Genomic DNA, 11,458 nt, shown 5'->3' with positions numbered 1-11,458 from the left:
GAGCAACACCGGCGCCCCCCCAAGGAACTGTGCTGTCACCCTTCCTCTTCACCCTCTATACCTCAGACTTCTGCTGCAACTCAAGCGGGTGCCACCTGCAGAAGTTCTCTGACGACTCCTCCATCGTAAGCTACATCACCGACGGTAATGAGGAGGAGTATATAGAGCCCTGGTGGAGAGCTTTGTGTGGTAGAGCGACAGCAACCACCTCCAACTCAACACCAGTAAGACCAAGGAGCTGGTGGTGGACTTCCGGAGGGGCAAGAAGAGGCCCCCCCCGATTCCCATCACCATCCGAGGGGAGGAGGTGGAGGTGGTGGAGTCATATAAGTTCCTTGGGGTACACCTGAACAATAAACTGGACTGGTCAGACAACACAGAGGCCCTCTACAGGAAGGGACAGAGCAGGCTGTTCTTCCTGAGGAGACTCAGGTCATTCAATGTGTGCAATAGACTGCTGCAGTCATTTTACCAGTCTGTAGTGGCCAGCGTCCTCTTCTATGCTGTGGCATGCTGGGGGGGCTACACCAACTCGAGGGACACCAACAAGCTCAACAAGCTGGTGAGGAAGGCTAGCTCCGTGGTGGGAGTCGAGCTGGTCAGACTAGAGGTGGTGGCAGAGAGGGGGATGAGAAGGAAGCTGGCTGCTATCCTGGAGAATCCCTCCCACCCCCTCTACGACGAGCTAGTCAAGATGAGAAGCACGTTCAGCCACAGACTCATACCCCCCCGACACTCAACTAACCGCCTCGGACAGTCCTTCAGGCTCCACAACAGTGGGCAGGGACTGCTGCCAGACATCCAACTAGAACTAATAGGAACCCAAGGAGGACAATAACACTACCTTGTGCATACTGCACGGTGCACCTTATGTGAATACTGTGATACTGTGAATATTGTACATTTCAGTTAGTTAGATAGTAAATTATAACACTACCTTATGCATACTGCACCTTATGTGACACTGTGAATACTGTATATTTCAGTTAGTTAGATAGTAATTATATTGACTTATTTGTTTACACTGCTTGTGTTGTTTTTACTACCTGTACCCCCCCCCCCCCCCCCCCCATCCCCCATGCTGCTATGATGCCTGAATTTCCCCAAGGGGATCAATAAAGGAATATCTTAACATTCAGCGACTTCGGGTTATTGAGAAGCGCTATATAAATTAAATTAATTATTATTATTATTATTATGTTTGTGTCATACAGCCAGTGTTGTAGTTGAGTCACTAAATCTCGAGTCCGAGTCGAGTCTCGAGTCCCCAGTGTTCAAGTCCAAGTCCGAGTCACAAAAGAAGAGCCTGAGTCGAGTCCGAGTTGAGTCCGAGTCGAGTCCCAATTACTCTAGTCCGAGTCCAAGTCATCAAGGTTGAGTCCACTCCACTCTGGCAGTCAAAGAGCTGACATACAAATAAAAAAAAAGGTCTACATTAAACATAAATGACACAGTGGTCACGATTTCAAAGTTTATTTACTTTGGGACACAATAGGCTGGGCAATATGGCCTAAAAATGTATTCTCCGATTATTCTTTTTTTAATCCGATTTACGAATGATGTCTGTAAAACAAGCAGATACAGTATATGGTCCCGAAAGCTCTAATGTTGCTGAATAAACTGTCGACCGCAGAATTTAGTGTTGTTGAACTGAGTCCAAGAGCACTTCAACTCCTGCATTTTATCTACTGACTTATCCTCTGTCCTGTCTCTATTGTATTTATTGCATTGTGCGGTTTGTTGGCACTACAAGACAAATTCCCCCATGAGAGATAATAATGTTTTCTTCTATTATAATATCAACATTGATTTAGTCACACTCCTCTCTGCTCAAAGCAATATAGCAGATCATTTCCATTGCCTCGAAGAGTTTATGTCTCCCCAAGAATTAAACATATTTTGTGTTGAATTGTTACGCGGAGACTGTAGTAAAGAATGTGTAAAGAATGTTGGTCAAACAGTTGGCATATGTTCCTGTTTACATACCTGTATATACTATATCTATATCTGTATACATCCCTACCTACTCTTATATTACTAGTTATACCACTGGCTACCAATATGGCTACTATTGATTGATTGATTGATTGAAAACTTTATTAACAGATTGCAGAATGGGTACAATACAGTACAGCTCAATACACACAATTGTTAAGGGGATGCAGACCAGAGAAAGACTTTCGTCTTGTTTACATCAGGGTCCCCCATTTTCAATTCATCAGGACATATATGACATACTTGACATACAGATAGTCAGTACTGCTACATCTATACATTTATGACATACCAGATTTGCAAATACAGTACTGTTTGTGATACAGAAGGAGTCAAGAAAAGGGAGTATATACATTTGACGTAGAAACTGTACATTGGAGGAGGTTGGGTGGGGTACATTGGGATATTGACAACCATACTGGGTAATTTACATTTGGGGGGTGGTGGGGGGGGGGGGGAACACTGTATAAACAAGCAAAACTGTACAATTGAGGGGGGGGGGGGGGAGACACTGTACAAACAAGCAAAATTGTACATTGGACTATTGACAACCATACTAGGTAAATTACTGTACATTGGAGGGGTTGGGTTAGGATATTTACAGGGGCCAGTTTTGAATTGCAGTCTCCCGTAGGTGTCCCTTGAGAGAGGTTTTGAAAGTGGGTAGTGATCCACATTCCTTTACAGCTTTGGGTAGGGCGTTCCACATTGATGTGGCATAATTGCGAAACGTGTTTAGTCCCTTATTTGAGCCGAATCTGGGTTCAACATGATTTGTGGAGCTCCCTCTGGTGTGTGATCGTGGTATTCACTGACCTTTGGGAAGTATTTGACATGTACATGGGTACCTTGGTCGTACACTACCATAGTGTATTTATACCTGTATCACTGAACATAATAATATGTAACACTGTAAATGGTAAATGGTGCATTTATATAACAGCTTTTATCCAAATCTCTTTAAAATGTTTGTTCCTCACATTCACCCATTCACTCACACATTCACACACCGACTGTGGAGGCAACCATGCAAGGTGCCGACCTGCTCCTCGGGAGAAGTTAGGGGTTTAAGTGTCTTGCTCAAGGATACTTCGACACGCTGCCCAGGAGGACGGGTATCAAACCGGGAACCTCCGATTACCAGATGACTGCTACCTCTGTATGCCCCACTGTACATACATCAGCTTAGCATAATTACTCAGTAGTACTAATTTATTAGGCAGCAACACAGACCGCTATACCAAGAGGTGAATCCACTTCTAAGTGCTGGGTCTATGCGTCTTTTGAGGATGTGAGAGTGACTTTAACCCATAGCACCGCTACTCACCCCAGCCCTTCTGACTGCGCTTCACGATACCTTCCGTTACATTATATATATATATATATATATATATATATATATATATATATTACAGTTTCATCACTTGTACATTGTATATTGCACTTTACTGTTACATTTGCACTCTGGTTAGATGCCAAATTATTTTCATTACGTACTTGTGTACAGTACTTGTGCTGTATGATGACAATACATCTGAATCTAATCTCTTAATATCCATTCTTTTTCAGGAAAAGAAAATTTGTGTCTGTTTTTGTTTTTTCCCCTCTTTTATTCGTCCAGGAAAGCAAGGAATGCCGTTTTATTTCATCTACGCCCTGCTTCACATTCACACATGTTCACACCAGGGAGATGGCCAGTAGCCAACAACCACAGTATCCTATAGCGCCGGCCACTGAGACCTTCCACTGCTGCAGTTGGGGGTCCGTTGCCTTGCTTAAGGGCTTAAGGGCTTAAGGGTATGTCAGCAGTGATTGTTGAGGGAAGGGAGAGAGTGACGCTTGTTCCCTCCAGGTCAGAAACCTGCTCCTGATACCAGGAACACACCGACACCTGACGACTGTCGATACTGATTCCAGGTCCTAAACCTTCGGTATCAGCCGATACAGAGTGCCACGAACATATAGACTAAATCAGAATCAGAATCAGAAAGGTCTTAATGCCTTTATTGCACATACAAGGAATTTGTTTTGGTCATTTGGTGCAACAGACAATTAAAGTAGAATCAAATCAAATGGAATATAATAGGGCTGTACAATTGTGCAGGATGAGTAGAGTATATACACTAAATTTGCATAAAAAAATACAGTGGAATAGAATATGTAGCAGGGCTGTGTAATTGTTCAGTATTAAAGGTGCTGTAAGTGGTCTACATGTTAGAATAACAGCTCCACATTCTGTCACATACTGACAAAACACTCTATATCAGTGATGGCTGTCAGAATGTAGAACTACTTAACACTTATTTTAACAACGAAATACCACTTACAGCACATTTAAGTTTGGGGTCAATGGGACAAAAATGACTGAGATGTGAACTTTTTTCCTCCATTTGAGAGATCTAACATGCTGCTGTGTGTCAAAGAAGTAGCAAATCAAGTCACTTTGTTTTTTCTTATTTTTTTGCCATGTTACATGTTTCTTGGTATGAGATGTAAGTAATCTTGGGAAATTCTCAGATACAGTACATCAGTAACCCTTAGGCCACCACTGCCCAGGTGAGAGCTCATCTATACTTGGATCACATGCCCCTCCAATGGTTAAACTTGACCATGTGCCCCCACGGTTGAAAATCGTCACGCTGAAGTGCCCTTTTGAGTGGCAAAAATGAGAGGACGTTTCGCCTATTGGTGTCCCTCCTATGGTTAACTTGACCATGTGCCCCCACAGTTGAAAATCGTCACGCTGAAGTGCCCTTTTGAGTGGCAAAAAATGAGAGGATGTGCCCATTGGTGCCCTTCCAATGGTCTAAACTTGACCATGTGCCCCCACGGATGAAAAACGTCATGCTAAAGTGCCCTATGAGTGGCAAAAATTAGAGGACGTGCCCTATTGGCTGCCCTTCACATGGGAAAACATAGCAAGAAAATTTAATAATATGTCTTAATGAGTTCTCTGTTCGTGGATAAAATGTGATGCAGCTTACTAGGGCAGGCTTTCCCAAAGTGCCATGATGACGACAGTCTAGGGGTGTTCCCAAATAGCTAAACCCTGCTTATCTTCAAAACACATGGCCATTAGCAAATATTTCTGAGTTTTTGCAAGGGACCGATGGGCTAATATCTGGCTAACATTTTGATGTTTCTCGATCTGCACTGTCCCCATTTTTTCTTCTAAATGGATCATTTAGGTTAGGTTAGAGTAAGTTAGTTTAACTGTATTTGAAAGTAAAAGACAAAATAAATTGTTGCCAATGATGAAACAATAACATTTAAAAACTCATTCCCAATCCCATTGTTGAAAAATACTGTGGCAATCAGTGAAAAATGAGGCAGTTCGACTTCTCATCAGGCTCTTTATTGACCGCCTGGACAATTATTCTCAACAGAAAGTTGCCACTGGGTTATAATAAAAACAACAACAAACCGCTGGCTAACACTAACACTCACTTTGTATGGCAAGTTAACTACAACTGAAGTGAACCCCTAAGTAACTAGCTGGTTCTCTTTCATTAACGTAGTATAGTCCCCAGGTCCTAAAGCTGCGGTGAACTAAACACACCGGCTTAAACCAATATGTGCCTTTAATGGACATGCAGAGTTATTTTCAAATGAGAACACTTTTCAGTTACAGTAATCTAATGTTGAAATAATTTTCTTGAATCAAGTGTATCTTATAGCTTAACATATAGCATGAAAATAGCCAACATATCTTCTTTGGAGGTGTTTGTGAAATAAACATTTTAAATGTGTATTGTTCCCTGTGTGTTTTTATCATAGAGGTGTGGTTATACTTTTAATATGGTTTTAGTTTTAGTTTAGTTTTAGTTTTGGTTCCATAGGTGAATTCCCATTTAAACATACAATGTGTAGTTTTGGGGGGAATATTAGACCACAAAACAACAACATTATGTTATATTTGTATAACTTACTAAACATACTGTCCCCAGAGGAAGACTGGGTCCCCAGGACACTGTTTGAAGCTGGTAAGTCACTGTTTCACTGTCATTTACATGTGCAGGGTCTACAATTTCAGTTTCAGTCAAAACAGTAGTCAGTATAAGCTAAGGCATTCGACTGCCGCATTCGGACTGATTGCTAGTCTAATCCCGAGGAAAACTCCCAGGTCCAAAAACAATTGTCTGCTAATACCCAGATACAGAGAGACAATAGTGACCCTGTGATCCGCTGACCTCTCCGGTGACCTGGCCAGTCAACACAGCAGTGACACTTTACAGAGACCCTTTTGACCACAGGAAATGGGATGAGAGCAAGGGCCACTGTTGGCAGCTCTGAGCTGACCTTTAGACCAACACACACAAATCAAAGTATATATTCATATGTCCATTTTGAAAGAGAAAGGGACGGGGGAACTGAGGATGATTGCTTATCAGTTATTCAATTAATATATATAAAAGGTCTCAGTTAAAAAAAAACTCTTAGCACTTCATTTGTAAATGGGTCACGCTTCTGAACTGACCTGCATGCGCAAATTAACGATGATGATGTCACAGTTCATGCTTTCATTCATAAATTGAATGCAGTGGAGGCCGGCTAAAACAAATCAGACCTGTATCTAATTTAGGACCACATAATGAAAGTGCCCCAAATCGGAATTGAAAAGATTAGATTCCATGTGGTTTGTGCTGTTCACACGGTCGTGAAAACAGATTTGGGCCACTGTTGCCTGCAGTCTGAACGTATAGCCTTTCAGTCAATGAATGAAAACTGGGCCCACAACCAAGTACCTTACACCTTGGTTGGTGTCTTTGGTCCATAATTCACAGTATGCATATTTATACAGTATGCATCTCATTCCCTGAAGTTTTTCAGAACATACAATAATACATGTGATTATTGTACCCTCTGATTCACCAGCACCTTGCTATGCCTGGATGACAGTTGTTCTCAGGGACATTCTCCTGGTGGGGGGGGGGGGGGGGGGGGTATTATCTATATGCAGTCCCAGGCTAGTGCTTCGGACGTTGAGTAAGAAGGATTATTAACACTAAAGTTCTAAACCAGTTCATATTTCACTGTGTGAAGTTCACGTCAGTGAATCAATGAGTCTTAAATAAGCGGTACTTAAATGTGTAAAAGTATAGAGATGATTGAGACATGACATGCAATTAGCTTATGCAATTAAGACATGCAATGAGCTCATTCTAAAGCCCCTGGAAGAGACAGTGATCTCTCTCTCTCACACACACACACAGCAGGACCAAATGTATTTCCCTCAGTATCAGGGAGTCTCTCTCTCTCCCCTCCTCCCCCCCCCTCTCTCCCCCCCCCTCTCTCTCTCTCTCTCTCTCTCTCTCTCTCTCTCTCACACACAGCAGGACCAAATTATTTCCCTCAGTATCAGGGAGTCTCTCTCTCCCCCTCCTCCCCCCCTCTCCTCCCCCCCTCTCCCCCCCCCCCTCCCCCCCCCCCCCTCTCTCTCTCTCTCTCTCTCTCTCTCTCTCTCTCTCTCTCTCTCTCTCTCTCTCTCCTCTCTCTCTCTCTCTCTCTCTCTCTCTCTCTCTCTCTCTCTCTCTCTCTCGCACACACACAGCAGGACCTAATGTATTTCCCTCAGTATCAGGGAGTCTCTCAGGGCAGCTTAGGGGAGATTTGTCCAGACACATTCGGTCAACAGCCCTGTCTGGAAGCCACCCTATTCATTAGCCCTGTCTTCCATTCATCAGAAGGTCCACTAATCCAACCAAAACCTATTAAGTGACTATCCAGCACACCGGAAGTGAAAGGCTGACAAGTTTGCATTGAAATCAGCTTGTTTTGCACAAGCTCTCCTCACGGTATAGGAGTGTATGTTAATAGGATCTGGATGAGCAGTTTGCCTGCACGGCCAATGCAACCGAGTATAGGAGTGGGTGATATTCAGCATTTTTTTCAATATCACATATATGTACCTTGCGTATAGTAACTGCACCTTGTGTAAGTTTACTTTTACTCTCACTCATAGTATATATTCAGATTAAAATTCTTTATTGCCTATATTTATTGGGAGGGTCATCAAGGAGAAGCCGCCTATTCTCAGTCCTTGCCCCACAATGGTGGAACGAACTGCCCACCACAGTTAGGACAGCCGAAACCAGTCCAATCTTTCACCGTCGACTAAAGACGCACTTCTGGAGTTCACGTCAGTGAATCAATGATCTAAAACAAGCAATACTTAAATGTATAAAAGTAGCAGAAAGGAAAGTGTAGAGATGATTGAGACATGACATGCAATTAGCTTATGCAATGCAATGAGCTCATTCTAAAGCCCCGGGAGAGTTGATTGATTGATTGATTGATTGATTGATTGATTGATTGAAAACTTTATTAACAGATTGCAGAATGGGTACAATACAGTACAGCTCAATACACACAATTATTAAGGGGATGCAGACCAGAGAAAGACTTTCGTCTTGTTTACATCAGGGTCCCCCATTTTCAATTCATCATAACATATATGACATACACGACAGATAGACAGTACTGCTACATTTATGACATACTCGATTTACAAATACAGTACTGTTTGTGATACAAAAAGAGTCTAAAAAAGAGAGTATATACATTTGACGGCAGTGATCTCTCTCTCTCTCTCTCTCTCTCTCTCTCTCTCTCTCTGGTAAATGTACAGTTTCTTCCCCTTCGGATGTATATTTTTTCTTCTGATCTCTTTTTCTCACACAGTACTGTATATTTGTATGCAGGGCTTGACATTAACACCTGACCACCGGCCAAATGCTGGTAGAATTCGGCTGTGGCCGGTAACTCTGTCATTCTACTGGCCACAGTGGCCGGTGACTTTTTTTCTATGAAAAAAAACATTGTAGTCTACAAAAGGCATCAGCAATAATTAAGTCAATCCAAGTGATACTACATAATACTACAACTCCCACAACAATTCGGAAAAGTGCATTACCGGCCAGATCCTGGTAGTGGTGCTGTCTCGAGAATGGAGTACTCCTTGTTTTCAGACCAGATGTTAATTTTTTTCATTCAGGCCTACTTTTTCTGTTAGCGTGAATCTATGCCTTCATCAGATCGCATGGAATACCTTTTGCGACGCCGAATTTAGTATGCAGTAAAGGAATATAGCATCAGCCAATGGACATATCGATCTACCAGATGGCGATCAATAACTGGGAAATCCTTTTTGGGATCCAACCGGCCACAGGTAAGAACGATTTCATGCTGATCAGGCCTTGTTAGCATAGCCAACCAGCCGATGAATGAATGAAAACTTTATTTAACAGATTGCAGAATGGGTACAATACAGTATACGGCTCAATACACACAATTGTTAAGGGGATGCAAACCAGAGAAAGACGTTTGTCTTGTTTACATCAGGATCCCCCATTTTCAATTTATAGTGACATTTATGACATACACAACATACATGACATCATGACATCATGACACATCAGTGTATGATGCTACAATAACGAATGCCGTTATTGGTCATCAATAATCAGAAACAACGTCCCCCGCCCCCCCCCCCCCCCCTTTCATGCATTCATGGTGGAACATGATACCGATCATATGCATTTTGATTTTAAACCTATTCATCATCACACTATAAAATGGGAACGTATTGATGAAAAAATTATTTAGTGTGGTGATTTTTGGCTGGTGAAAATGCTGAGGGTGGTGGCTAGTGACTTGGAAAACCACTAGCCACAGTGGCTAGTGAGCCAAAAAGTTAATGTCAAGCCCTGTTTGTATGTCTTGTATGTCACATGGTTGAAAATGCAGGACCCTGATGTAAACAAGACAAAAGTATTTTTCTGGTCTGCTTCCTCTTAGCAGTTGTTTGTACTGAGCCGTACTGTATTGTTTGTACCCATTCTGCAATCTGTTAATAAATTGTTCAATCAATCAATCAATCAATCAATTCTTCAATCATTATCTGAAATGAATTTTTTTTATAAAAAAATATAACCCTAACTAACCTTACTGTCATGCACTTGTCCTAATATACTAATCTACACTGTAGCATGCACTCAACACTTTGATGAACATTGTTACTCAGCTGATAGAGTTGTGCCCTTCTTGTAAGTCGCTTTGGATAAAAGCGTCAGCTAAATGACTAAATGTAAATGTAAATGTAATATAACTGATAGGGTATACAGACCCCCTCCCCCATGCTGCTATGACGCCTGAATTTCCCCAAGAAGATCAATAAAGGAATATTATCTTATATCATGATATCTAATACAGTATCAAATTGAAACTATATTTTTCTAATTACATTTGAGAATACTTCAGACATTTTGTGAGAAAACGGCTGAGAAAATTGCATTGACCTGTCACAATTCGCAATATTAACACAAACACCACACTATGATAACAGAGAAAGACAGGTGTGATATTGCATAATGCTTAACATGCTGATAAGAGACTTGGATATGTTTTCAGGTATGAGCGTGTTTCAGGACAGCATTGTCATTATGACAACTCGAGTATGTTCTCACAGCCAATCAGAAACCAGAATAATTTACAACAGGTGATAATTGCTACTCAAAGTTCCTTGATTGAAGTCAGCCATTTTTTTGTTTTCTTCTACGCACAAGATGGCAAAGATTCATTACAAACAGTACCTTTGGTAAGACTAAAGTAGGCTTTACAACGACAAGTAGGCCTATATTGCAGATCTGGACTGCAACAGCTGTAGATGAGTGGGCTAATTAGCTGCTTGGTAGACCTATTTTCTGGACCAGTAGGCCTATCACCGGCCCAGTATATTGTGTAGACCTGATAAACGAATACGCGTCTGTAATTGGCAATTTGCAGAGTTTATTCGGCTCACCTATATGGTGTAATCTATGATTTTCTATCTATCTAAGACATTCACACTAAAATCACATTTCATGATAGGTTACCCAACCATATGCGTTGTACTGTATTGTTTGTACCCATTCTGCAATCTTATAGTTTTCAATCAATCAATGCACCTATGATACATTCGGCTTAAGATTCTAAAATAAATCACAATTTAACTAGCCCTATTTTTCTTTTGAGTCAACTCAGTTTTGGGTTGAGGAATATTTTGAAACTTTTTTCAACGACTTTTTGAAATTGATTTATTTTTGAAAATGTTTCTCAACGGGAAAAAAGTTGCTCCAATTTAAGGTGCGAATGTCTCCCGAACAGCGACACTTAACAGCCTGTAATTTATGGGAAAGCTAGGAATTGGTGTTGAATAGCCCCTGTATTTCCTCACATGCAAAGCAGCATATGGGGAGGAACGTCGTCAGCTCGCCCAGTGGAGACCCATCTTTATACAACTTGTTTTCACTGTCTTGCTGAGAAGCAAGGGTTCGGACATTAACACTACATTAACTGGAACAAAAGCGACAGCCATTCCCGAAACTTATTATTCTCTCGCAGTGAATGAACCCGAGCCGTCCCCACTGTGCGCCCTCGGAGCGCTTTGTGTCTCTTGTGCTTTTATTTTGAATACGAATATCTG

Source organism: Notolepis coatsorum, assembly GCF_963971535.1.
Source record: "Notolepis coatsorum genome assembly, chromosome: 12".
Classification (NCBI taxonomy): Eukaryota; Metazoa; Chordata; class Actinopteri; order Aulopiformes; family Paralepididae; genus Notolepis; species Notolepis coatsorum.
The sequence above is the reverse complement of the archived record's forward strand: the minus strand, read 5'-3'. Positions refer to the sequence as shown.